This window comes from Canis aureus, chromosome X (assembly GCF_053574225.1).
Source record: "Canis aureus isolate CA01 chromosome X, VMU_Caureus_v.1.0, whole genome shotgun sequence".
Lineage (NCBI taxonomy): Eukaryota > Metazoa > Chordata > Mammalia > Carnivora > Canidae > Canis > Canis aureus.
In genome coordinates, this window is record NC_135649.1 from 41,061,167 (window position 1) to 41,088,737 (window position 27,571).

Below are 27,571 nucleotides of genomic sequence, written 5' to 3' on the forward strand. Positions count from 1 at the left end.
TTTTAAAAAGGATCCACCATTTTGGAAAGAGAATTAAACTTTGGAAGAGTCGCTGACTTTCTTTGTCATCCTTTCTTACTGCTCTTTTTCATTTTCTCAGGCTTAATTTCAATATTGAGCCCAAGTCTTTTGCTCCTTCGTCTTTAGATCCAAAAGAGGACAGCAATTAATTAGTCTTCATGGCAGAATAAACACTAAGGTGAGTTCTCATCACCAAATACTATGAAAAGTGATTGATGATGTTAAGTTTGGCAGAACCCTTTATCTTAAATTAATACTATTTCATAGCCAAAGCTGAAGCCTTTTGTTCCATAAATCAGTGGGATATCTCACCAGGTGAAGCAGCCTTAAAAGGAACACAATATCACTTCCAAACTACAGTTATGACAATGGCGAAGACGTGCAAGTCACCCTTTTTAATTAGTCATTTCACAATGAAGATTTTCAAACAGTGAAAACCATTAAAAAATAATCAAATAGGCCAACTATTGAAGGAGAAGAATTTATAGACCTGATTTATTAGATACTGTCACCCATGAGGAAAATTAAAACGAACCCGACTTCAATTGGTGTGCCATGAATTGCCAGACAAAATTAGAGACGAGGAAATTTTTGGAGGCTGTGGGTGGCAACTCAGGAGATCTTGACATCATAAGAAAATTCCTTGATCCTCAAGAGTTGCTGACACCATGGCAAAGAACCTGGAGTTGGTAAAATATAAAGGCTGGAAAGTGCTGTACTGAGAAAGCAAACGGGTTTCATTGACCTAGAACAGTGGCTCTCAACTGGGGGGAGATTTTGCCACCTAGGGGACATATGGCAATATCCGCAAGCATTCTTAACAATAATCTTTTTAATTTTCATAGTTTTAGAACTATAAAAAGTTGCAAACTCAGTACAGAGACTTCCAAATACCTGACCTCTATTCTCTCTATTGTTAACATCTCACATCAGCACCATATATTGTTATAACCAAAGAAACAACATTGATACATTATTACTAACTGAAGTTTATGCTTTATTCAAATTTCCTTAGTCTTTACCTAAGATCCTTTTCTGTTTCGAGATCTCATCAAAGAAACCATATTGTATTTAGCCATCCTGACTCCCGAGGCTTCTCTTGGCTGTGCCAGTTTCTCAGACTTTCCTTGCTTTTGATTACCTTGACAGTTTGCAGGAATATAGGTCCAAACTTTTGTAGAATGTTCCTGAATTGGGATTTGTCTGATGTTATTCTCTATTCTCATGATTAGAATGTGGCTATGGGTTATTAAGAGGAAGGATAATAGAGGTCAAGTGCTGTCCTCATCGCATCATATCTAGTGCTATCAACATGACTTATCACTGATGGTGTTAATCTTGACCACCTGTCCAAGAGAGTGTTTATAATGTTTCTTTGCTCTAAAGTTATTTTTCCCCCATTCCATACTCTCCTCTTTGGAAGCAAGCCACCACACGCAGCCTTTATTTGCAGGGTGAGTAGTTATGCTCCACCTCATCGAGGGGGGGGATACATACATAAATTATTTGGAATTCTATGCGGAAGATTTGTCTCTTCTCCCATACTGATTTATTCATCTTTTTTTTTTAAAAAAAAAACTGTATTTAGCATTCATTTACACTAATATGAATGCCTAAATATTTATTGCAGATCTTTTAATTTGTTTAAGGTTTTATTTTTTTAAATGATCTCTACACCCAGGGTGGAGCTTGAACTCATAACCCCGAGATCAAGAGTCATATGCTCCACTGACTGAGCCAGCCAGGCACCTTCCCACCCCCATTTTAATTTTTATAATCGGGTCTGGGGAGGGTGATTATGGCATCTAGTTGGCAGAGACCGGGGATACTGGTCCCATAATCTGCCGGATAGATCATCTGACCCCAAATGTCAATGGCACCAAAGTTGAGAAACCCTGCTCTAGAGCCTCTGATGTTCTACTCTGTTAGATGTTGCATATGGAAATACAATTCTAAGTTTATAATTGAAGTCAGTGAATAAAAGTTGTGTTTTCAGAAAACTTTATTGGAATGCATAAAAAGAGTAATTCTTTTGGTGTCATATAAACATAAAGCAAAAGATTTAGACCCTCTGAGGCTCCACATAAACAAAATGAGCTGAAAGTTGAGGCAGTGACCCAGATTATTCAAATGCAGTGGTATCCTCTCCTTACCACTGTGCCGTTGAAGAAAAAAATTTGTTCAATGTGTATGTATTGGTAGTCTGCATTGAATGAATTCACTGAATATTTACTTAGTGCCAGTGCATGAGTTCAGGGAATCAAGAGAGGCTTTGGAATGAGTCTGGAGGTAGTGGGAAATGTGAAATAAAAAAGAAAGTGCCATTTTCTTCAAAATCTGCCTTCTCTGTACATGGTACCTTTTCACTTCCTTGTCCTGTACTAGAACAATGGTACTCAACCAACACCAATGTCACTATTTCACACACACACACACACCCTAGACACTTATCAACATCTGAAGATGTTTAGGAGCAGTCACCACCTTGGGGAAGAGAGGGGTGCTACTGGCATCTAATGGGTAAAGACCAGCTATGCTGTTAAAGATGCTATAATACACAGGACAGCTCCTCAAATAAAGAATTCTCCAGCCCCAAATGCCAATAGTGCCAAGGTTGAGAAAACCCTGGACTAGATGGGAAGAAAACAGTCTTCCAGGTTGATCGCATTAATTTCTTACAACCAGAGAGAGGCATAGTTGTCTTGGTATATCCCCTTTTAAGGTGTGTGTGTGTGTGTGTGTGTGTGTGTGTGTATGTGTGTGTTTCAACAACCCCTTTTAGCTACTGTTTTGGCCAACTTACTATTGGTGTTGAAAGACATTTCTTATCATAGGTGTACCTGAGTGAAATTAAACTTTTTACCCTAGCCTATAAAACTCTGAAAAATCAGGCCTTCCCTACCTTTCCATCTTCTTCCCATGCCCCTCTGCCCTTGGTTCTCTTGACCGATCCAGCTGCCCGAGGCCCAAGGCCAGATTGGTTTTGTGTCCTTTGCATGTGATGATCTCTGTCTGGACTACTCATCCTCCAGCTGGGTGGGCAAGGCTGGCTCTTTTTCATCATTCTTATCTCAGCTCAAACATCATCTTCTCAGCAAAGCTTATCACCTAAATCTAAAGTACAGTCCCTTCCCCCGCCACACACATACCTACTCTTGATGTCATAGTTTTATGTTGCCCATAGCACTTAACACTTCCTGAAATTATCTTGTTTGTCTTCTATATTACCATGTAAGCTTCCTAGGGGCAGGGACTTTGTCTCTTTAGCTCAGCTTGAATCTGTGCGCCCACACCCAGTCTGGCACAGAGTCCGACTAAATAAATATTTGTTGAATGACTGAATGGATGAAGGCAAGAGTGGGGAATAAATATTTAAAATTTCTGGAAATTCTGAATTTATAGGGAATGTTTTACATTCCATTAATCTCGTAATATAAAATGGAAATCAGGGAGTAAAACTTCAAAATACAGAATTTTTAAAAAGATTTTATTAATTTATTCATGAGAGACTCACAGAGAGGCAGAGACAGAGACAGAGGGAGAAAGGAGCCTGATGTGGGACTCGATTACAGGACCCCAGGATCATGACCTGATCCGAAGGAAGTCTGCTCAACCACTGAGCCACCCAGAACACAGAATGTTTTAAAAGAGCCATTTGTAGGGGATCCCTGGGTGGTTCAGTGGTTGAGCGCCTGCCTTGGGCCTGGGGCGTGATCCTGGAGTCCCGGGATCGAGTCCCGCATCGGGCTCCCTGTGTGGAGCCTGCTTCTCCCTCTGCCTGTGTCTCTGCCTCTCTGTGTGTGTGTCTCTCATGAATAAATAAATAAAATCTTAAAAAAAGAACCATTTGTAGTTTGAATGCCCCCTTAATTAGGAACGCACTACATAGTATATTAATGTCATCAAATCATAAAATGGTTATAACTTGCTATATTGCATGTCAATGAAGATTTTATTCAAGTAGTTCTGAATGTGGTGTTGCAGTAAAACCTAATTTAAATTTTCTTCCTAGATTTCTTTCCTATTTAAGAGAACCAGAAAAACTCATGAGGACGGGTGAAAACACCTCTGCTAAAGCTGTTAGGTTTTAGGACTTAGGCTTTCAGGCAGATATAGAAAACATTAAGTCTTAGGAAACAAGCCAAAATGGGATGAACAAGAAAAACACCCTGCAACTCACTGAACATAAATTTTACCTCCAGGGAGCTTTGTGTACTCAATTTTATTTCCAGAGATATTACTATCAGCAGTGTCTTCTCCAATGCTTCATTTCATGAACTTTTAAAAACAGAAAGCTCATAGGCTTTGGCTTGGTTCTTTCAATACCATGTTCTTTGGTTCTTGGTTCTTTCAATACTACATGGAAAAGAAGATTTTCCATGATTTATGGAGGTGAAATTTACATAGAATGAACCATTTTAAAGTATATGATTCAGGAGGCACTTAGTATGTTCACAATATTGTGCAGCCATCACCTCTGTCTAGGTTCAAAACATTTCCATGACTTTGAAGTAAAATCCTGTACCCGTTAAGCAGTGTCCTCTCACTCAGCCTCTGGCATCCAGTATTCTGCATTCTGCCTCTATAGATTTATCAATTCTGGATGTTTTGTACAAATGGAATCATCTCATATGTGGCCTTTTGTGTATGGCCTTTTTGACGTGTACCAGTGTTTCATTATTTTTATGGCCAGATAATATTCCATTGTATGGGTGTGCCACATTTTGTTTGTCCATTCATAAATGGATGGGCATTTGGGTTATTTTCAGTTTTTTAAGCTATTATAAATAATGTTGTTATGAACATGGGTGTACATGTGTTTGTTTGAGTACCTGTCTTCAGTTATTCTAGATCTACACCTTTGGAGTGGAATTGCTGAATTATATGGTAACTCCATGGTTCATTTTTTGAGGAACAGCTGAACTGTTTTCCACAGCACCTGTACCATTTTGCATCCCAGCTGGCAGTGTGAAAGATTCCCATTTTTTCCCATATCCTTGTCAACACTTGGGATTTTTCTTTTTTTTAAAGAGCTTTTCTAGTGGATGGGAAGTGGTACTTCATTGTGGTTTTGATTTACGTTACCCCAAAGACTAATGATGCTGAGCATCTTTTCATGTATTTATTGGTCATTTTCAATGTAGACTATTTCCGACTTCAGAATATTTCTGAACTTTTATGGTTTCTTTTAGACAGTGTGGAAGATAGAAAGATCAGAAGCAGACAGGAATGAGAGAGCTAGCGTCACAAGATTCTATTTGGCAGATGCCCCAAATGCCTTCCTGGCCCCCACCCCTGAGAATGTCACATTTTCCACAACAACGGAAAGTTCCTTTCTGATAGCAAGTCTTACAGACCTTGAATATTTGCTGATACAGTTAAATAAAAGAGTGGGAATGTCATAAAAGTAGTGGACAGGAAATAAGGAAAGCAATCATAGACAGGACAAGTTGACTATCAACTTCATATGTCCACTAGGTAAGGAGGACATTCCAACCCGGAAGGGACGTTTCTAGAGTGGGCTGAACACATGCAGGTAATTAACAAATATATTAGAAAAGTTTGTGGGGTTTTTTTTCTTTAACAAAATAAGTAAAGGAGAAAAAAAACCCACCTTTCTCATCAAAATTTCTGCTTGCTTTCTCAGATATGTTCCACAAAAATTAAACAGATCATATTTTCCTGTTTTCTTTAGTTATTCCTGACTTTTTTTTTTAATCCAAGCAACTCAGAGCCCTTTAATAGGTGTGGTTTGGGTAACTGTGCTACAGTTAGATTATCAAACTGCTGGGAAACGGATATGAGGTAGACAATGTGGCAAAGTAAGATGAGCTCTGAGCTGATAGTCAGGAGATTGGTGACCCAACCCTCTTGCACTGAAATGACTAGTTTTGTAACCTTGAATAAATGTCTTAACCTCTTGGAGACCACAGTGTCCTCATTTGTAAATACGTGAATGACTGGACTCTCAGTGATCTTCCCAGTCCTTTACAGCTCTGAACTTCTATTTGAGAAGTTCATGTGTTATGTACTTTAAATTTCAAAGGCAGATGCGTACCCTTACTTTGTTTGTGCGTATAGAAATGAAAACTGTTGCCTCAGTTCAAACCTGTATCAACAGAACAAGTTTAAAAAGGAACAAAGAAAAAAAAGGCCCAGGGACACAGGCTTCTAAGTTCTGAAGCCAGGCTTCTCTTTGTGTATTGGCTGAGTGCCTCCGTACACTCGTATGTGTGATGATCTGCCCTCTGCCCTGAGGTTTCTTAATCTCCGTTTTGCAATGTGTGTCCTAGATGTTTGTTTATCAAACTGTGTAACTGACTCAGACAGGGCATTGCACTGTTTCCTAGTCAATGGCCCAAACATTTCTCATCAGAACTTTTTCAGTCTTTGGTTCTGTAACTTTTGTGAGTTCACATGAGGGTACCTTGACTTTCACTTAGTCTGATGGTGCATTTTATTTTCTGCCAGAGGATACTGGGTTTTGAAACTTTCCCCCCTCTTTACTTGTCGGGAATATTGTTGTAAATGGTTAAGGTGATTCTGTCCTGCCAGCACAGGGGCCTCCCTCCAGCCTGTCTAACACAGGTTCCGAGGGAGCTCTGGGTCATCTCATTGTCAGGAGAGTACAATTCACTACTTCAGTCCCTGATGAGGAGTCAAGAATTTAAGATCTATCTGAGAAGGGTTATGTTACATTTAGGTACCACACAGCATGAGCTGGTTCATAATCTTCGGATTAAAATCCAGAGGCAGAGGCAGAGGCAGTGCACTTGTTGTGATGAGCACCAGGCATTGCATGGAACTATTGAATCACCATATTGTATACCTGAAACTAATATTACACTGTTAACTGGAATTTAAATAATGATTTAAAAAAAAAAAGTAAAATACGGACACCTGGGTGGCTTAGTGGTTTGCCTTTGGCTCAGGGCGTGATCTTGGAGTCCCAGGATCGAGTTCCACATAGGGCTCCCTGCATTGAGCTTGCTTCTCCCTCTGCCTGTGTCTCTGCCTCTTTCTTTCTGTGTCTCTCATGAATAAATAAATTAAAATCTTAAAAAAATAAAAAATAAAATACATACATACAGAGCCAGTGGAAACAATGAAGGCATGGTCTTTGCATTAATATTTATCTCCAATGCTAGAGGTTTTTCAGGTTAAAAACAGTAGTAGGTAAGATAAAGGTCTTATTAAAATTTATGATCACAGAACTCAATCAGGGAACTGATCTGATCTGCATTATCTGAAGACCTGCTTTTGATATTTTTATTACCTTTTGGCTATTTCTTTTCTGTTAATTTACAGGCATACTTTCCTTTTGTGCTTTCCTGGGGTTTCTGTGTTTTGTGTCTTTCTCTCAGCCCTGGGTCAGCTTGTTTATTTCCAAAAAGCAGCCGCTTCTGCAAAAGGCTGGCAACAGGGGGTCTGAGCGAGGGAGATGTCATTGCAGCTGAAGAGACTCTTATTTTAGGTTGGTGTGTTCTCTTCAATTAAACGCTCCATCTCCGACATTTTTTTCTCCAGTAGGAGGTCAGAATATTGTACTCCTGCCAAAAAAACTCCCCAAACTTGAATCCTAAACAAAAGAAATAAGCCCTCTACCCTGAATAAAACAATATTTTGTGTTGGTGACCTATTTCAAAAATCATTATATTTAATTTGATTCAAAATTACTTTTACAATTTTACAGCATTATCAGTACATGCATTTGTTTTCTTACTGGGGTCTATTTATCAATGGGACTATCACTACAAATTATTCTTCTCAGCGTCTATCAAAAATCAGAGGAAAACTGTTTTGGCAATATGAGACAATTACCTTTAAATGGATCATTTGATTCAGCAAGTCAACATCTAAGAGCTATTTAAGAAACTAATTAGAGAGACGTGCAAATTTATATTCATAACAGCATCACTTATAGTACTAGAAAAATTTAGAAACCAACCTAAATGCCCCACAAACAATAGGGCACTGGTTACATAAATTATGTCCTATCTATATGCTGGAATATTATGCAGCTCTAAACATGGTTTTAAAATAATTTTTAGGGACACCTGAGTGGCTCAGCAGTTAAGTGCCTGCCTTCTGCCCAGGGTGTGGTCCTAGAGTCCTGGGATAGAGTCCCATATTGGGCTTCCTGCATGGAGCCTGCTTCTCCCTCTGCCTGTGTCTCTGCCTCTCTCTCCGTGTGTCTCTCATGAATAAATAAATAAAAATCTTTAAAAAATAAAATGATTTTTAATAACATAGGGGAGAGCCCACTTTAAATGTCAAGTGAAGAGAAGCACACAATACTATACTATTGAGCCCTGAACAACATGGGTTTGAACTGTGTGGGTCCACTTATAAATGGAATTTTTTCGATCAATATGGCAGAGCACTATAAATGTATTTTCTCTTCTGTGATTTTCTTAATAATGCTTAATTTTCTCTAGCTTTATTGTAAAAATATAGATGTAATACATGTAACATACAAAATATGTGCCAATTGTGTTATCTGCAAAGCTTCTGGTCAGCAACAGGCTGTTAGTAGTTAAGTTTCTGGGGCATGAAAAGCTATTTGTGGATTTTTGACTGCATGGGGCATCAGCCCTCCTACCCCCCCCATACTGCTCAAGAGTCAACTAGATGTATAGAATGGTTCCAATTTTGGAAAATATATGCAAAATAAAGAACTGGTAAGAAATACATCAAAATATTCATAGTATCTCACTCAAGGCAGTAGAATTGTGGATTGAAAGAGCACTCTTCAGGGGTGCCTGGCTGGCTAAATCGGTGGAGCACATGACTTTTTTTTTTTTTTGAGCGCATGACTCAATCTCAGGGTCGTGAGTTCAAGCCCCGTGTTGGGTGGAGAGTCTACTTAAACTTAAAAAAAAATAAAGAGCATTCTTTATATATTTTTGGTGCTTTCTATGTTTTCTATAGTGAATAGTTATTACTTTTAGAAAAAATGTAAAATTATCAAACATTTTAATGAAAGGAAATGAAACAATAATGAGAGTATTGTTTGCCTATTGGATTGGCAAGATTTTTAAATATTGATAATATTCAATGTTTTCAAGGATATGAGGAAAATGGCACTCTTACATATCTAAGTAGGAGTATGCATTGGTTTAGTCCTTTTAAAAGACAACTTGACAGTGTCTTTTAAAATTTCAAATGCACATAGCCTTTGACCCAGCATCATTTTCACTTACAGGGCTTAGCTATATAGAGATGCTAGAGTAAATACGCAAAGATACATGCAGAGGGATATTAATTGGAGTATTGTGAAGAATTAGGGGAAAATCCTGAATGTTCATTAATAGGGATATGATGAATACATCATGATACATCCATGCTATGGAATATAGGGTAGCAGTAAAAAAGAAAGGATGGAGCTTAATTACTTAGCTACCTACATACAAACATAATACCATGGAATGAAGTTTGTGATATATTATTAAGTGGATAAAGTGATTTTAGAGCAATATGTATAATATATTCTCATTTTGAAAAATAAGTATATATGGAGCACTTGGGTGGCTCAGTCAGTTAAGCGTCTGCCTTTGGCTCAGGTCATGATCCTGGGGTCCTCCTTGCTCAGCAGGGAACCTGCTTCTCTCTCTCCCTCTGCCTTCTACACCCCAGGCTTGTGCTCTGTCTCTGTCAAATAAATAAATAAAATCTTTAAATAAAGAAAAATAAGTATAGTGACCATATATGTGCATGGCAAACATTTGGGAAGATGTGTATCATTGTCTACAGCTGTCATTATCTGTGTAGAGCAGAATCAGAGACTCTTTTACTTCATATACTTCTATTTGAACAAAATAAGTGAACATGTGCTTCTTTCGTAAGAAAAATAATAATAGAGATAAGCTTACCATATGAAAATTTGCTTAAAAATAGTCTTCCAGGAACGTATTAATCCATAGACAGTGATGCATAGTTACAAAGAGTTTGGACAATTTTATATAAGGCCTAATTTGCATCATGGCTCAATTAAGAGAGAAAACTGTTTCATAAACTGATCTGGATCACCATATGTAATGTTTTGCCCAGAGGCAACAAAATCCAAGTTGTTGAACTCTTTCATAAATACTTGCATGAGCTTGCAGAAAGTTGAGGTTAGGCGTACCTGGGTGGCTCAGTCAGTTAAGTGTTGGCTTTCAGCTCAGGTCATGATCTCAGGGTCCTGGGATTGTGTCCCACATAGGGCTCCCTGCTTACCCGGGAGTCTACTTCTCCCTCTCCCTCTGCCCCTCTCCCAGCTTGTGCTCTTTCTCTCTCTCTCAAATAAATAAATAAATAAATAAATAAATAAATAAATAAATAAATAAAATCTTTAATAACAATTGAGGTTAGACCCTGATTCTGAAAGCTACCCACATAGATGGTCTGGATTAGATACATAGCTAAAAGTGACTCAAAATCTATGAGTTCACCTTCCAGGTATTCGCTTTAAATGTCTTTTTATAGGAAGGGTTCCCTCTGTGTCTAATATAGAAGTAGGATATTCCAAAATGAGAATCTGTTTCTATTTTAGATGGGCTTATGTGATAATGAGATTGATATGTGAAATATTACTTGTTCAGCCATACACACGTTTTCCTCTGAAATAATAATAGTATCTACCTTGTAAGCTTACTGTGTGGGTAAAATGAAATAATGCAGGTAAAGTGTTTGGGGCAGTGTCTGGCACAGAGTGAGTATTTAAAGCTGGTGGTCATTGTTATTTAAGCACATTGCTAAAGACTTTCCATTTGAATGACAATAAATTGGCCTAGACCCGGTGCCACATACATCCAAGTGAAGTAGACAGTTTTATTACAGCATTTTAGTTGGGAGAAGGATTGCTTTGAATAAATGTTCCAGACTTAAGCAGAGTGAATATGTAGGTATAATGAAGGGGTTTGTCCATTTCACAGAAGGCATTAGCAAAGGGCATATTTAGAGGATTGAAGGGAATGGAGGTTAGCGGGCAGGTCAGAGTGATTTAGTAAATGAAAGTGAATGTGGTGGTTGTAGAACACTTAAGGAATTTAGCCATTGGCTTTAAAGAAAGTCATTCCATAAACAGGAGAATCTGAAGAAAGGTTGATGTGGTGCAAATGGAAGGATGTGAATTTTGGTACCGGCTTCCTTTTTTTCTCATCTGTAAAATGAGGAGGTCGAAGTTGGTAATTAACGGCCACTGTTTTCTCCACACTTATCATAAACCAGGCTTTTTACAAGCATGGTTTCATATAATCCTCCCTCAGAAGAGCCCTGTGAAGGAGGGACCATTATTAGCTCCAATTTACAGATGAGGAGGCTGAGGCTTCGAAAAGATTATGTAACTTTGTGTAGGGTGGTCCGTGTCCAAAGTCCACATGGTTTCCATGATGCTAGTCTGCGCTCTGAGGGGCCTCCCGGCTCTAGTAGTCAGAGATTCCTAATAAGGGACATTTGAAAATGTTGTCTCTATTTGCTTTGTCTTTTAAGAATGGGAGATGAGGAGTGCCTGGGTGGCTCAGTTGGTCATCTGCTTTGGCTGGTCAAGATCTCAGGGTCCTGGCATTGAGCCCCACATGAGGCTCCCTGCTCAGCAGGGAGGCTGCTTTTCAGTCCCCCTGCCCCCCCTTTCTCTCTCTCTCAAATAAGCAAATAAAGTCTTAAAAAAAAAGAATGGGAGATGAATTAAATATTCTTGTATGTGAAACGGCAAGGAAAATGAAGAGAGGTCAAATATGAGTTATGATACTAATGACCTTTCTTTTCCCCTGACATTATTGGGCTAGAATCACTGCAGAAAGTGTGCAAAAATACACTAAAGGTAATGTCCACTCAGATCTGATGACACCCACAGCCCATTTCATTTGCCTTTGGCGTTACAGATAATCTGAATACTTTGTTCTTTCTGTCCCTTTTGGGAACGTTGCTAAAGCAATTTGCAAGGACACTGTGAAGGATTTTATTTAGAGGGGACAAGAGTTCACTTTGAAAAGACCCAAGAAAGAATTAGTAAGAGATACTGAAGTCAAGTTCCATTAAAAAAACCCTGCTGGGATTCTGATTTGGACTGTACCAGCTTTATCGATTCATTCAGGAAGAATTGAGTCTTTACAACACTATCCCCTTCCATTCAGACATGTTGGGGGACTTTCCCTTTATTTTGGTCTTTAGATTAATATAAAAATCTGGCAAATGTGCTAGACTGAAAAGAAATAGTTGTTTGAAATGATAAAAGGATCATTTCTCAAATGACATTTAGATCTAGATACTATGCCTCTGAACAGTTTTGAATGGGGTAGCTTGGGTTATTATTTATGTTCACAGTAAGATCATCTCCTGTCTAGGTTTCTGATTTCACTAGTTGTTTCAAACACGCCATCAAAGACAGTATTTGGCCTGGTGATCAGGCCTGAAAAAAAAATAAGGCCTTGCTAATGGCAAAACATAACATAGCTTGTCTGTGCAAATATTATTGTAAAGTCCTGCTGCTTATAGTTGGACCACAGGGGGAAGTCATTATTTCACAAACCTGTGAAGTATGTTTAACACACAAAAGCTCGTTACACGGTCAATGAAGAACAGTTGTTTTCTGCCCTTCCATAAATAACTAATGCCAGGAGAAGCTTGGCTATCTGTTTCAGCTTCTTGTTACAGGAGAATAAAATGAGCAAGGCCTAAGTATCAGTACCTACAAACAGAGCTGTCACGTTCAATGCTACTTGGTTTCAGACAGCTTCATTTTCATGCTTTTAGTGCTTTTTATGTCGTAATTTGAATCTGTCGACCACACTGTATATGTTTCCGTTTTCCATTTCCATATGTTTATCTATTCTGTTTCTAATTGGGTTGGCAGTCCTGGGTAGGACTTAGGACCAAGGACGCCTGATGTCGTGGCAAATGCTGTAGTCCAGGAGTCACGAGAACTGTGGTAGGCGATCCAAGCTCTAGTTAGTTGTGGGACACGGAAAAGTCATTTCACCTGAATCTACTTCTCCACCTGTAAAATAGGGATAATAATCCCTTGTCTTCCTAATTAGTAAACAATTGTGGAAGTGTTCTCCTTAAAATGTCAGGCAGCTGGCTGGGGGAATGTTTTGTTCCTGGGTAGGAGTGCTGGAGGGTTTCTGATGACAAGAAGTTTGACAAGGTTTGTTTTGGCCTTGAAAAGATGAGAAAGCAAAGTTAGAAATTGTATGGATCCATTTGGTTTCCTTTTTGGAAATGTAGCTCTTCTTCCATCTTCGTCCTGGGTGTGGTTAACTATAGAGCAAAGGGGAGATGGAGTATATGATTAAGGTAGCCAGGACCATCTGCGTTAATGAATAACTTAAGTGATAAAGATTTTAAACAACTGAAGTAGTTTCTGGGTCTGATAACTCAATCTATGTCATTAGTACATATATATATGTATGTGCATAGGTATGTATGTATACAGAGTCATACATACCAATAAAAGCTGAAAGCTTTGGGCTCTTTATACCTTGTAAAGTTGGAACAACTTCACTAAGCTAAGGAGATTACGTAGTTGAAGAGGTCTGGGCTAAATGACAGATTTGGTAGAGATGGACAAAAGTACCATTTATTTATTCATCCATTCATTTAGAGAGGGAGAGGGGACTGAGAGAGAATCCTCAAGTAGACTCCAAGCCCAGGGGCCATCAACAGGCTCTATATCATGACCCTGAGATCAGGACCTGATCTGAAATGGAGTGGGAGGCTTAACAGGCTGAGCCACCCCAGGGAGGGGGGCCCCCTGACAAAAGTACTCTCTAATGACAAGTGCTTCCTGGTCCAACAGATTGACTTACATGCTACACGGGGTCTGTCCCGAGTCTGTGTTTTAATTCCCTGACTAAACAGTAAATTTGTTGAGGGCCGGGATGATCATTCCTCCAATTTTATTTGTGTTAACACTGCCGTGGATGACAGTGTTCTGTACCCTGCAGGTACCCAGTGAATTATATAGCTGACAAATGATTACTTATTTCTAGTATTACAACAAGATCTCATAAAATAAACACGACGAACTTGTTGTTTGAAGTCCCGAACTTTCTAGGTCAATCTCAAAAAAGGAAGTTCATGAGTGCTATAGTAACATTTGTAGATATATTATATGTAAGTGGGTGAGCCTGTTGTAAATTGGCTAAGTAATCCCAGTTCAGAGTAAGTAACACTCAAGAGCTGTCTGTAGCACTATGCTCTCTAATTGTGGGCCCCTGACCACGCATAGTGTCACCTGGGATGTTTATTTAAAAATCAAATTTTTCAGCCCCACTCAGATCCTAATCATGGTATCTGGAGGCTGTTTGGAATCTTCCAGTCACCCATATTTTAACAAGCACCCCAGATGCTCTGGATGCATAATAAAGCTTAAGAATGACTCTCGTCTATAATCTGGAGGGGTGACAGACACGTGTACTTCTATGGGAAGATGGAAAACAGCAGGAGAAATGAAATGTCCACCACCAGCAGGAAGAGGAAGTTAGTCCTCCATTATGCATCAGGGAACTTGGAAGAACGTCGGTGTTTTACTTCTTCTGGTGATAAATTCTTGGCAGTTTGTCGCGGCTCATTTACAATTGTGGTCTATCCGTTTGGCAGTCCAGAGACAGGTCACCAGAATCTTAACTTTTAACAGCAATTTCTCAAATCTCTTGGGAACGGTCTTTGTAGGACTTGCCCCTAGGCTACGATCATGGCCAGGAAAATGTCATCGTGCTGCAGTGACTTCTCCTTATCAATTGTGGGTCTTTGGCCATGTCACCGCGGTGGAAAGAAAAGGCAGCCAGTGAAACACAAGCGGGAGGGAGCGGGTGGGGCGGGGGTCTTTTAACGCGGCGAGAGGCGAGGTTAAAGGAAAGGAGGCAGTAGCTCCGGCTTGGAGGAGCAGGATGCCTTTAATCAAAGAACAGGATCTTCGTCTGCAGAAAGAGCAGCAGTCCAGAGATGAGTATCTCTAAAGGGCAGCTGGAAGATGACCCGAGGGGAACTTTCCTCCCGGGGCTGAGTCCTAGGAAGCGAGCACAGGTGCGGGCGTGGGCGCGCTCCAAGCCTCGCTGTAATCAGATAGTTGCTGGGCCCTTCCGAAAACGCAGTAGATAACGCGGCTGGCCCGCCCGCCCAGCGGCTCGGAAGCAGGAGCGCGAGGCTGCGGCGAGCCAGCAAGGAGCCGTTAGCCGACTCGGGGAGCCGGCAGCGCCCCTCCCCTCGCCTTGGGAAGCCCGCTGGGCCCCGCCTCCGCGGCTGACGTCCGGAGCGAGCGGAGGCGGGAGCGTGGGTGGGCCGAGACGTCGGCCGCCCGCGATTCGGCCGGCTCAGCCACACCACCGCGCGCCCCCGCTCCGCCCGCCCCTCCGGGCGCGTCTTTTCCGGGCTCGCGCCGCGGCGCCTCGTCCTGCCTCAGCCGGCTGTCCGGGTACGCGCGCGCCGCTGCGGCTTTTTCTCCGGCCTCCGCGGCGCGCCCCTCTCGTCCCAGCCAGCGCTAGCGGGCACGCGGCTCTTCCGTGGGCTTCCCGAGTGCCAGGCGCCGGCCGGCTGCGAAGACACCGCGGGCCGCGTCTCGGGTGAGTAGCCCTCGCTGCTGACCCCCCGTCGTAATTAGCACACGAGCTCTGGCCGCCCCACTGTCCCACACCTGAGCCCTGCCGGTGAGGTGGAGGGGATGTCCCAGTTCCCGGAATACGCTCGCTTTTTTCTGGAGCCGGGCCGAGCTATCGGCCCGCCTCCTCCCCGCCCCAACCCCAGTCACGGGGCCCGGAAAGATTTCCTAGGGTCTCTGCATCTTCTCCGCAGAGGTCCAGGGGCCTTGAGAACCCGGCCTGCCTCTCTTCCTGCCGCCCACCGCTCCCCACCCTGCGAGGGCCAGAAGCATCCTCCCGACAGGGCTCCGGTGCTTTGCCCTGATCCTTTCCGAAAGAGCACCTCAAGTACTTGCCAGACCTCCAAACGACCTTTAGGGCGCCTCTAGACTTCAACACCATCTTGTCCCCGCTGCGTTGCTCTGGCTCCGAGGGCTAGGGGACCTATCTGGCCTTAGCAGCATCCGCCCTTCGGATTTGAGGGATGCCCTGGCTTCTGATCTCCTTTTAGCTTCCGTATCTTTAGGTATGTTGGAACACGGCTGAATTCTAGCAGAAGCACGCTCATATTTTTTCCTGTTTTTTTTCTATCTACATCCCTGTCCTCATGAACGCTGTATATTTAGCATTAGCTTTAATCACTTCCTCTTCCTCTCCTTTGAGTACCCTACAGAAAGAATTGCGGCCGATGTCTATAGCACAGAGAAAAATCGAGGAGAATATGATTCATTGCCTAACCCCCATTAAGGGGTTACATATTTTAAATAGGACGTCATTTCTCCTCCGCACTCCAGCATCTCCTCCTTCAAAGGCATTTTTCCACCCTCTTGAAGTGGGTTTTGCTCTAGCGTCTCACCTTAAAAATAATCAGCCATCGCTCCCAGAAACGACGGTGAGATGCAGAATAAGGGCAAAATGGCATTTGAAAAATGAATCTCTTTGAAAGAGCAAGCAGTCTGCTTTATTGGTAAATGGCTTAACCGAAGCCTCAGTTCATCTACTAAAATGAGGATGTTAGACTGGAGCACAATAAGGTTTCTCTAGTGTTTTGATTCTAGGACTTGACAAATTCATGCTCAGTCCCATATTACTGCATAATGGAGGTTTAACCTAATTAAAGCCCCATTTCCTGGTAGTTGCTGGTCACTTTAGTTTTCCTTGGATTTTGCCTCTTAACAGTTTTTACTATCCTTCATACATAGGCTGCGTGCAAGTGGAGATTCAATTACAGGACCATCATCAAACATATCGGTCAAGCTTTTTATGGCATAATACCTTCTTCCTTGAATTGTAAAATAGCTTTTTCAATTGGAGCCATTAAAGTGCAAGACATATAAGTCTCCTGTTGGAATTAACACCATCTCCACCATTTAGGTGGAGGATGAAACATCAGACCGTTAGTATACTTGCACCATAGAATAAAGTACCATTTGTTCTGATGTGGGAAGAAATTTGACACCTAAAAGTTCATGGGAAGGTGTAATGCAACAATTAAAAGCTTTCCCCCTCCCTGAAAACCCTATTAAAACAAGTGATTCAGATGAACATTTTTGTTTGGGTTTCAGGTAGCGGTGGGATGGGTGGAGGAGAAAGGAGAGTCTTGTCCAATTCAGTAAAAGGAGAAATGGGACCCTGGAGAGGCTCTGGATCCAGCTGTAGTGAATTGTATGACCCTGAACAAGTCACTTAACCTCTCTTCATTTTTGCATCTGTCAAAGCATTGTGATGATTGGCAGACTGAGCCATAAGCCCCCTAATTTGAATTCTTTGTTCTTATACTGAAAAAAATTACATAATGAATCTGTTATGTGATTATATGATATAAATTGCATTAACGCTCTGCCATAAGTCCTTAGTTTTACTGCTTGTTTAGAATGTTTTCCTCAAAGATCTGCATATACTTATTCTAACATATGTGTGCATAATTCTTAATTCATCCTTATCCAATGAGTGAAGATGATACGTGGAAGTCTGTAAATCGGGAAGCATTTAACAAAGTCAGGTATTGTTAGCTTCTGCTTGCAAGTGAAATGTGTGCATACCACACTTTTTTTTTTCTTAACGTTCATGGCTTTTAGAAGTTGGAAAGTGATTGTGTACATACCGCCTACTGCCTTGTAACTGTAATTGACTAGGAATTTTAAAGAATATGCTGGCATCTCATTCATTCATTGTATCACTCATTGAATTTATCTCATTCCTTCAGCTGTCACTTATTTTGTGCCAGGCCACCAGGATACAATAGTTAAGAAAACCATCTTATGACTTTATAGTCTGGGATGGTTCTGGCGGGAGTTGTGAAGATATATATATATATATTTTTTTTTGTATTAATTATATGATTATATTAATTGTAGCCTATAGCTTCTTTTCCTGGCATTACTTTTTCTCCCCCTTCCTTGACTTTCAATCCCTGAGATGGTAGCAAAAATAAAAGCTTTATTTTTCCATTCTTATCACTGGCTGGTGTTCTATACTCTATTTGTCTTTTAACTCTTCATTTTGAGGTAGCTATATATTTTTTTAAAAGACTTTATTTACTTATTCATGAGAGACACAGAGAGGCAGAAACACAGGCAGAGGGAGCAGCAGGCTCCATGCAGGGAGCCCTATGTGGGACCCAATCCCCGGTCTCCAGGATCATGCCCCAGGCTGCAGGTGGCGCCAAACTGCTGCGCCACTGGGGCTGCCCTTGAGGTAGCTATAGATCTCCTCCACTTCTAAGAAACAATACCCTTTATCTAATTTTCCCCAGTGGTGACATCTGCATAGCTGTGGTATAATATCACAATAAAGAAATGGAAATAGATACAATCCATCCACCTGATTCAGAGATCACCAATTTTACATGCACTCATTTGCGTTTGTGTATTTAGTTCTGTGCAGTGTTATCACATGCATAAATTCATGTAACCACCTCCAGGGTGAAGATACAGTTGCATCACCACTAAGATCCCTGGTGTTGCCCTTTTATAGCCACAGCTGTCTCCCTCCCTTGCTGACCCCAGGCAGCTGCTAATCTGTTTTCCAAGTCTATAATTTCATCATTTCAAGAAAGCTATATAAATGGAACCCTACATTATGTAACTTTTTTATATGGGCTTTTTTTTTTTTTCACTCAGGGGAGGTCCCTGGAAATTCTTGTGGGGAGAATATCTTGTATCCAGTTAGTTCCTTTTCATTGCTGAATCCTATTCCATAGTGTGGACCTACCCCAGTTTGTTTCAGCATTTACTGATTGAAGGACATCTGTCGTTTCCTGTTTTTTGTTCTGAACCAATTATAAATAAAGCTCCTATGAACGATTGTGTACTGATTTTTGTGTGAACATAAATTTCCATTTCTCTGGGATGATATACTGGTTGTAAGGTAGTTGCATGTTTCATTTTAAAAGCAACTGCCAAACTGTTTTCCAGAGCGCTGGTACCATTTTACATTCCACCAGCGATGTATGAATGCTCTTCACCCTTGCCAGCATTTGCTGTTGTTACTATTTTCTGTTTTAACCATTCTGATTGGTGTCTATTGATATCAATGACTTGTCATCTCTATGTCTCCGTAAGTGACATGTAAGTTCATGTATTTTGTCCATTTTCTAGTTAGATTTTTTTTTTCTGTTCTGAGACTTCTTTATATATTCTAAATACTAGTCCTTTGTTAGGTATGTGGTTTGCAAATATGTTCTAGTCTGTAGCTTATCTTCATCCTCTTCATGGGGAGTTTCAAAGAACAAAAAGTCTTTTTGCTCTCAAGAGGTCTTATATGCCTTTGTTATTTAATTTTATTCCTTGCTATTCTGTATAAAATTCAATATTTCTGTAAGCAGTTGAACAGTTTTTTCAACAATCCTGGAGCTCAAATGTATTCTGTGAACAAATGGCCTTGATGGCTGAGTGTGAATACGTACTCACATGTGCTCTCACTATATTAAAATGGCTGCCATCTTTTGTGCCTTAAAAATATAATTTCTGCCTTACCAGGCTGTGAAATGTTAATATTTTAAAATTAAGTAGCTACGATGTGCCAAGGAGATTTTTGGTTTCACTTTCTAAATTTAAACTATTTTTGCAAAACTGTATAGTTTTTTTTTTTTTTGTATAGTTTTTTTAAATCAGGTTTTTGGTAAGTGATCCAGAGAACAAATTTGTGTTCTCATTTTAAATGTACTTTAAAAGTTCCTTCTCTGTTTCGAGTAGTGAGCTCATGAATCATGACTGTATTTAATTTACTAGGCTATTTACACTCCGTGTCGATTACCAGAATAATGAATAAAAGACTTGAATTTGTACATCTAAACTGTATGTTTTCCTTTTATAGTACTTAGTGTTCATTTTCTTTAAAAATAAGCATTAGCTTTGAGGGGACTTAAAATTTTATATTTTGAAAAATGGATGTGTTCCTTTTATGAGAAGAACTTACAGGAAAAGGTTAGTGATTAATTTTGAGAATATTCATTTCTGTAAGATGGTACTGAAATGATTACCTGTCCCTTCAGTGTCACCACATTTGCTCAAATAAGTGTACAGCTAGGGTAGTGGATTCCTGTTTGATGAAGATCAATCATCGGTATAAGGCAAGGGCTGGCAAAATACTGCTGGTTTCTAAACTGCCCACCACCTCTTTTTGTGTGGCTGCATTCAAAATACATTATTAGAGTTAAAACAGAGAATGTATGGCTCCAAAAGCCTATTTACTCTTGATTCTTGACAGAGAGAGTTTACCCAGAGATAAAGCAACCTCATAAATTATTGAGTCTCTGTGTTATAAAGGAAATTTAACAAACTTTACCTTGACTTTTAGGACCTTTTAGTTATATTTCCATGGGAAATTGTGGTTCAGAAGAGAATATTCATTTTGTTTACTAAGTCTGCAAGGCGCTGTGGTCTAGGAACAGCATTAAGGAATGGACGGAGGGTTGGAAAGTTGATTTTGTTAAGTGTGGGCTATTTCAGCATGATGTAAATTTTCAGGTATGGCAACTGGTGAGATTCAGAAAGTGGTCTACGCATTTGTGATGTCCTTCGGAGATCCTAATTGTAAGCTAGAGTGCTAATGATAGAGCCAGATACGGCAGTGTTATTGCTCCTGCTCCCAACACTATTCTCCAAACTCTAAATACATAGTAGTCTAAGCCTTATGAAGCTGCAATTAGACTTTTGGTTTACTGTTTTGTTTGCATAGCTTTGTTTTGTTAGTTCAAAGTTGACACTTCAGTTTTCTTAAATGTCCTATGGGTGATGTTGAAAATGGAAATTGAGGGGATGCCTAGGTGGCTCAGTGGTTGAGCGTTTGCCTTTGGCTCAGGGCATGATTCTGGAGTTCTGGAATTGAGTCCCACATTGGGCTTCCTGCATGGAGCCTGCTTCTCCCTCTGCCTGTGTCTCTGCCTCTCTCTCTCTCTCTATGTGTGTATCTCCTGAATAAATAAATAAAATCTTAAAAAAATGGAAATTGAATTGGGACAGTTGGCTCTACAATGAGGAAAAAATAGACCCTGCCTCCCATCATATACAAAAAGAAATTAAGGGTGTATTTTAAATATTTAGGTATATATTTAAAGAACTTCTAGGAGGCATAAGACCACCATAGCAGAGTTAAAATGGAAGTGACAGACTAGGGGAAAATACCATTTACCTATGCAGTAGAAACTTTAACTGGCTCACTATATTACATGATATTCTTTGTTTCCTTTGTGAAATAAACTGCACTAAACATTTGCTATTAGTAGGTTGGTCTCCAGTATGCTAGTATGCTTGGGGACCCACCATTAGAACAGATGCTTTTGGTACTTAACCTATAAAAATTTTCAGATGAAATGACACATTGTCTGGGATTTACTTCAAATTTTATGGGGACGGGGAGGAGTTGCGGAATGCATAGAGATATAAAAATTTAAAATTAGCACATGTGAATAATTGTTGAACTGGGTGATAGTTACATTCAAGTAATTAAAACAAATCGAGTGTCTTGGAGTTGATGAAAGCAAGTGACTACTGTCCAGGTAGGTGTGGGTAAGATGATAAAAGATTTGTACAAATAAGACTAAAAATCTAAAGTTTTCTTCACTTATAGTGCTTAGTGTCTTAGTCCTACATCTTCTAAGAGTTCAGCTCAAATTTCTTCACAATCAGTGGGCCTGGAGTTAAAGGTCTTGGTCTCTTGGTCCTCTATCAGAAGTTTGAAGAACATGTGCACATTGTCCACTGATGAAATGAAGGTAAAATGAAACGTTTGTCATGTGAATGCTTTTTATGATTGTTTACCTTAATTGACCTTTTCAATTAATCAACTGTTCCAAATAGCATTATCTACTATATACTCTGTTTTTTTTTCTTCAGATCGCATAAATCTTATGCCTTTTATGAAAAAGGCTTCTATATATAATATCCATGATATATAAAGAGCTGCTACACATCAATAAGAAAAAGGCACACATTAGAGAAAGTAGCAGAGGGTGGTGAATTGGCATTTCCCAGAAAAGAAAAATGATGAATAAGAGAAGAGATGCTCAAGTTCCCTCTAGTAATCTGGGAAATAAAAACCATTTTTCACCAAATAATTGGCTACACTAAATATAATATCCACTTTTAGCAAAGAAATGGGTACTATCATACCCTGTTACTGTGAGTGCAGATTGTATAGCTTCTTGATAAAAAATACTCAAATCCTCTCATTTTATTTTATTTTATTTATTTATTTTTTATTTATTTATGATAGTCATACAGAGAGAGAGAGAGAGGCAGAGACACAGGCAGAGGGAGAAGCAGGCTCCATGCACCGGGAGCCCGATGTGGGATTCGATCCCGGGTCTCCAGGATCGCGCCCTGGGCCAAAGGCAGGCGCCAAACCACTGCGCCACCCAGGGATCCCAAATCCTCTCATTTTAAAATGTACATATATTTTGACCCAGGAATACTATTCAGAAACTAGGGAAATATCTGTGCATGTATAAAGATACCTATAAGGCTTCACTGAAGTGAAACTGGTCATAACAGTGAAAACTTCACAGCAACCTGAATGTCCATCAATACGGGAATGATTTAAATAATAATATGCTGTTCTATGGCATACCATAGGGCTATTAAAGAAACCCTCAGATTGACCTAGACAAACTGACATAGGAGTTCTAAAGTACACTGTTGAGAGAGGAGGGAATCAATACTGACCACATCCCATGATTCCACTTAACCTAAAAACAACGGCAGAACCTTACTGTATGTATGGATAATACAAAAAGGTCTAATTGATACACACCACGCGTAGTTATCTCTGGGGGGAAGAGAGTGTTGTTTTACCCAGTACAGATCCATGGTGAGTTTCTAAATATGTGATTGCTATTTTGACAGTAATTATACAGATTAATAGTATGAAACATTAACACACTGGAGGATATTTATAATACGATCCTGATATTATGAATTACATGATGACACACTGCTAGAAATGTAGTGCCTTCGTTTAGTGAGTGCTTGGGTATTTTTTTTTTGTAATTTCTCTCTTTGTTAAAGTACTATTTGTATTTCTTAGATTTTCTACACTAAAAATATAAGTATAAAGAAGTATAAGGGCATTGTAATTCCATACCCAGAGAGATCTGTTGCCAACTTTTGGGTATATATGTTTGTTTACACATGTATGAGCATTTGCATATACACATATGCACAAGTGCAAACATGTATCATTCTACAAAAATGGGTTCTTTTTGTTTATATCGATTTGTAACTTGCTTCCTTCAACTTGGCATTATATTGGGGCATCTTTCAGGATTGGTAACTGAATAAGTGAAAAAGACCTCCTGGTGGGAAAGGAAACACACTGCCATGTAAATACAGTGTTCTAGTTAAAATAACTGGTTTCTAGGGCAAACTGTAATCTTACAAAAAAGAAAAGTCATGGCCACCAAAAGTAAATAACGAAGGAATTTAAAAATTCTCAATGGTGAACCAGTTCAGGTCTGTTTTGAATTTAACAATGAGCACGTTCTTTAAATTGTAGTTACTAGTAATGATGTATAAGTGCAATATATCAAAATGTCATTAGCAATCTGTTTTGAATTAGGTTTTTTGTGTTTGTTTCTTTTAGAGGAGGACTGAGGGATGAGGGGCAGGCACAGAGATAGGGGGAGAGACTGACTCTTAAGCAGGCTCTATACCCAGCATGGAGCCCGAAGCCCAAAACAGGGTTCAGTCTCCCAACCCTGAGTTCATGGCCTGAGCCAAAATCAAGAGTTGGATGCTTAACTGACTGGACCACCCAAGCGCCCCAAGGAGTTTGGTTTTAATAAGGGTTTTAAAGCTGAACTTGAACAGTTGCTTTGATTCAGAGAACAACCAACTGTTCTAATTTTTGGTAAAGGTGTGAGCATAATTGTATGATTTTACAAGTTCTAAAAGTGAAGAAAATCTAGGTTATAGCCACATGGCTCTTTGTCTATGGTATCTTCATCTGTAGTATATAAAATTGAATATTAGAACTGTGTTGGAGGATCAAATTTGATTTGGGCAAGTATGTGTGCATTCTGCTCTCTCATGTCTTCTAGAAGCATTTTTAAAAATTTATTAAAGTAATCTCTACACCCAACATGGGGTTTGAACTCACAACCTAGAGATATCAAGAGTTGCATGCTCTTCCAACTGAGCCAGCCACGATCCTGTCTACAAAGCATTTATTAAGCACATCCACTGAAGGTTCATTATAACCTCTTCTGGGTTTATGCTGTGAACTTGGAGGTGAAAATTTTACCTTACTTTATGTTACACTGAATACATTTTGATACTGTAACCATTTTTAATAAATTCAGTAGAGTACCAAAAGAAGAGTCTACTTTGCAGACAATGGTGTGAATGTGAAGACCCATTGTAGCTGCTTGTGTTTTTTGCTACGGTAATTGATACATCATTCATTTTCTCCAAAGCTGTGCACCTTAGGTTATTGGGAGCTGATTTTGCAGCATGAGGATTTTTCTCTCATGGGTTCTGTCAAGGCAGCAGATTTTACAGAGGAGTCAGGATAGAGGTTCTGTATTTCCCACTTGATTAGTGAGAAGGGCATGTGAGATTTACTGAGGAGGCATTGAAAACATTACTGGTAGATTCTAGTGGTTGTGAAGTTAATGCAGTGGAATGCTGGTGAAACACCTGTTTTCTTTTAGGGATTCTGTTTATTGCCTTCCATATGTGGTTAAAGGATTTTAATACAGTAAAATGATAGGGTTTTCGAAGGACCTCTCCCTGGAGGTACCTGAGTGATGAGTCGTCAAAGAAAATCTGTAGAAATGAGCAGAGCTGCTACCGTTGAGATGGTGTTCATTCACTCTGTTCATGATATGTTAGTTTCTGCTTCGCAGATGAACTGAAAGCTGAGCATTTCCCTCAGACAGGAAACAGGAACTTGGTGAATGAACTTAAAATTCAGTTGTGGCTTTGAAAACCAAAGAAGACAGAAGCAGCACTAATATCTCATGGGATAAAGCCAAGTAAAAGACACTGTGTTCCACATGACCACCGAAGATACCGAGAAGTTGCTTAAAACAATAGTTGAAAAATCATAACTTGACTGAGGGGTCAAACTGGACAGAGCTAGCTATAAAGAATGGTCAGATGAATGTGTTTCAGGCAAAATAGAGCAGGAAAGAGAAAAGCAGGCCCGGGAAAATGGCATTCTTATACCTAGAACCACAGAAGCCTTTAGGATTTGGCCAATTAAAAGATTGGTCTAGTTTGGCTTAAAATCTTTGGTAAAATATTTGGGATTCCCTTGGTGGCTAGGCAGTGCCTTATAAGAGTAGGTTAGAGTTTCTGTGAAGTAAGTCATTTCCATAATCAGGAAACTAGAAAAGGAGTAGAGTTTAGACTCATTGTTGGTGAATTATAGCAATCCACAGAAGGGAAGCTATGTGGTGTTTATTTCCCCAAATAGAAATGTAATCATTAACATATTCATTCAAATACAGTTAAATTACACATTTTTAAAATATTTTATTTATTCATAAGAGAGGCAGAGACATAGGCAGAAGGAGAAGCAGGCTCCCCACGGCGAGCCCAATGGGGAACTCGATCCCAGGACCCCGGGATCACGCCCTGAGCTGAAGGCAGACGTCTGCTCAACTCAAATTCTCCCCCAGAAATTTTTGGATTCCTAGGTTTTGTCATTAGTGTCAAGTATAAAGGCCAGGAGTTTTATGTGGAAGCAGATTTTTAATTTATATACATATTTACATTAATTTTAATGTTCGCTTGACCACTGACAGATTGTTGAGTATTAAAATGTTTGTAGGTTAGTTGTTTTCTTTGGGAACTACCAGAGAATTTATTCTTTACAGGTGGTATCCCTTAAAGTAGTTGGAGAAGACTTCTTCCCCCCGCCCCCCCCAAAAAAAGTAGTTGGAGAAGAGACAGCTGCAAAATGGAAACCCTCTCGAACCCCCTGCTGTTGTTTTTATTCCTGTTTTGAAATGGAGTTCCCCCACCTCACTCTCACGGCATGTATTTTGGGACCACATGAGTAGAAGTGAATGGGGGATGATCCTTGACCCCAGGCATACAGAATATTCACTGGGTTTAGAATGACACTTGCACCAGTCCTGCTCGCTGTCTGGAATCCTAGCTGGGTGGGGCCTACCCTGGATCTGCCATAAGCCTAAGTGCGTGGCCAGGGCGCCACGGTGGAAAGAACATGGATCAGTGCCCAGATAGCTCCCCAGTCCCTGTTGCCTCTCACCGGTGGCCTGCATTTACATCCTGGTTCTTTGCTAACCTGAAACTTTTGTGTGGAGTGAGATTGACCTACGGTTGTTGCAGTGATAACATTTGGTGAAATGAGAGAGCTGTCTCTCACACAACTCTCAGTTGATCTTGTTCTCAGAAAGCCTCTAACCCTAAAGATGGCAGGTTTTCAAATCTCTTAGGGAGAAAGTGCTTGCGTACCATCTTGTTCTCAAATGAGGAAGACTGATCACCTCCCTCTCTGCCTTTGATTGAAGGGATGTGTTGCTTAAGGCACAACAGGCAGGAAAGAGGAAGTGGATGCTATACTGGGGCATTACCAAAGGAGTAGGAGGTGGCAGTGAATATATGATCTGTACCATCTGTACCCAGAACATACCTTAAAGTTTGAAAACCTGGAATCTCACCTCCAGTTTGTGCTATAAAGACATATTTTAACAACAGAATGTAGCCTATGAGGTTCCTTAAGCTAAGAAAATATATATATATATATAGTATACTATATATATACTTTACCGGTGCTGCCCAATTGCTTATAATATATATAAGCTAAGAATATATATATATATGTGTGTGTGTATATATATGTATATATATATGTGTGTGTATATATATATATATATATATAGAGAGAGAGAGAGAGAGAGAAGCCCTGCCGTGTTTAATTCAGTGATATCCGCAGTCTCCAGTGGACATCTGCAAAACTGAGTCAAAACTCTTATCTTTTTCAAAGGTAGGATTGTTACATAACATGTGTTGCTTTACTGATCTTGAGATGGAAGCAACTCATTTTTATTGAATGGGTAATTAACCAAAGACTTATCCTTTATTTTGTTGCTTTTGTTTTTCTATTGAAGTATAGCTGACAACATTATATTAGTTTCAAGTGTACAACATAGTGATTCAACATTTATATGCATTGCAAAATGATCACCACGATGTCTAGTCACCATCTGTCACCATGCATAGGCAACTCTTTCTGAAGCAGGTAATTTTGGTTGAAAGAACTGTTTTTCAACCTAGAGTTAATTTCTCTAACTTTGTACCCCTCCAAGCTAATGTAACACTGCAGTAACTTTCTGTGTACCTTCTCTTCTAGATGTTACAACATTTTGTCATGAGATCATGAGAAAAAGTTTTTGCATTGCGTAGAGCAATTCAAAATTTGCTTAGGATGCAAAATTGCTTCTTAGATTTGTTGCCTCTGATGCTGACCTCCACCTCTGGTGTGAAAAAAAAGCAGTGATGTTTCAAAGTAGCACAGTT

The 27,571-nt window shown here is 39.8% G+C and overlaps 1 protein-coding gene across 3 annotated transcripts in view; it reads left to right on the plus strand.

The window, feature by feature from the left end:
- Positions 1–15,377: 15,377 nt before the first annotated feature.
- Positions 15,378–27,571, plus strand: part of ACSL4 (acyl-CoA synthetase long chain family member 4) — a 79,730-nt gene continuing 67,536 nt past the window's right edge. For 2 of the 3 annotated variants that reach the window (XM_077888326.1, XM_077888327.1), the window contains exon 1: positions 15,379–15,566. The gene's annotated coding sequence lies outside the window, so the exon portion shown is untranslated. Of the gene's footprint in view, positions 15,567–27,571 lie in introns of all 3 variants that reach the window. The other variant, XM_077888325.1, reaches the window with a different exon arrangement.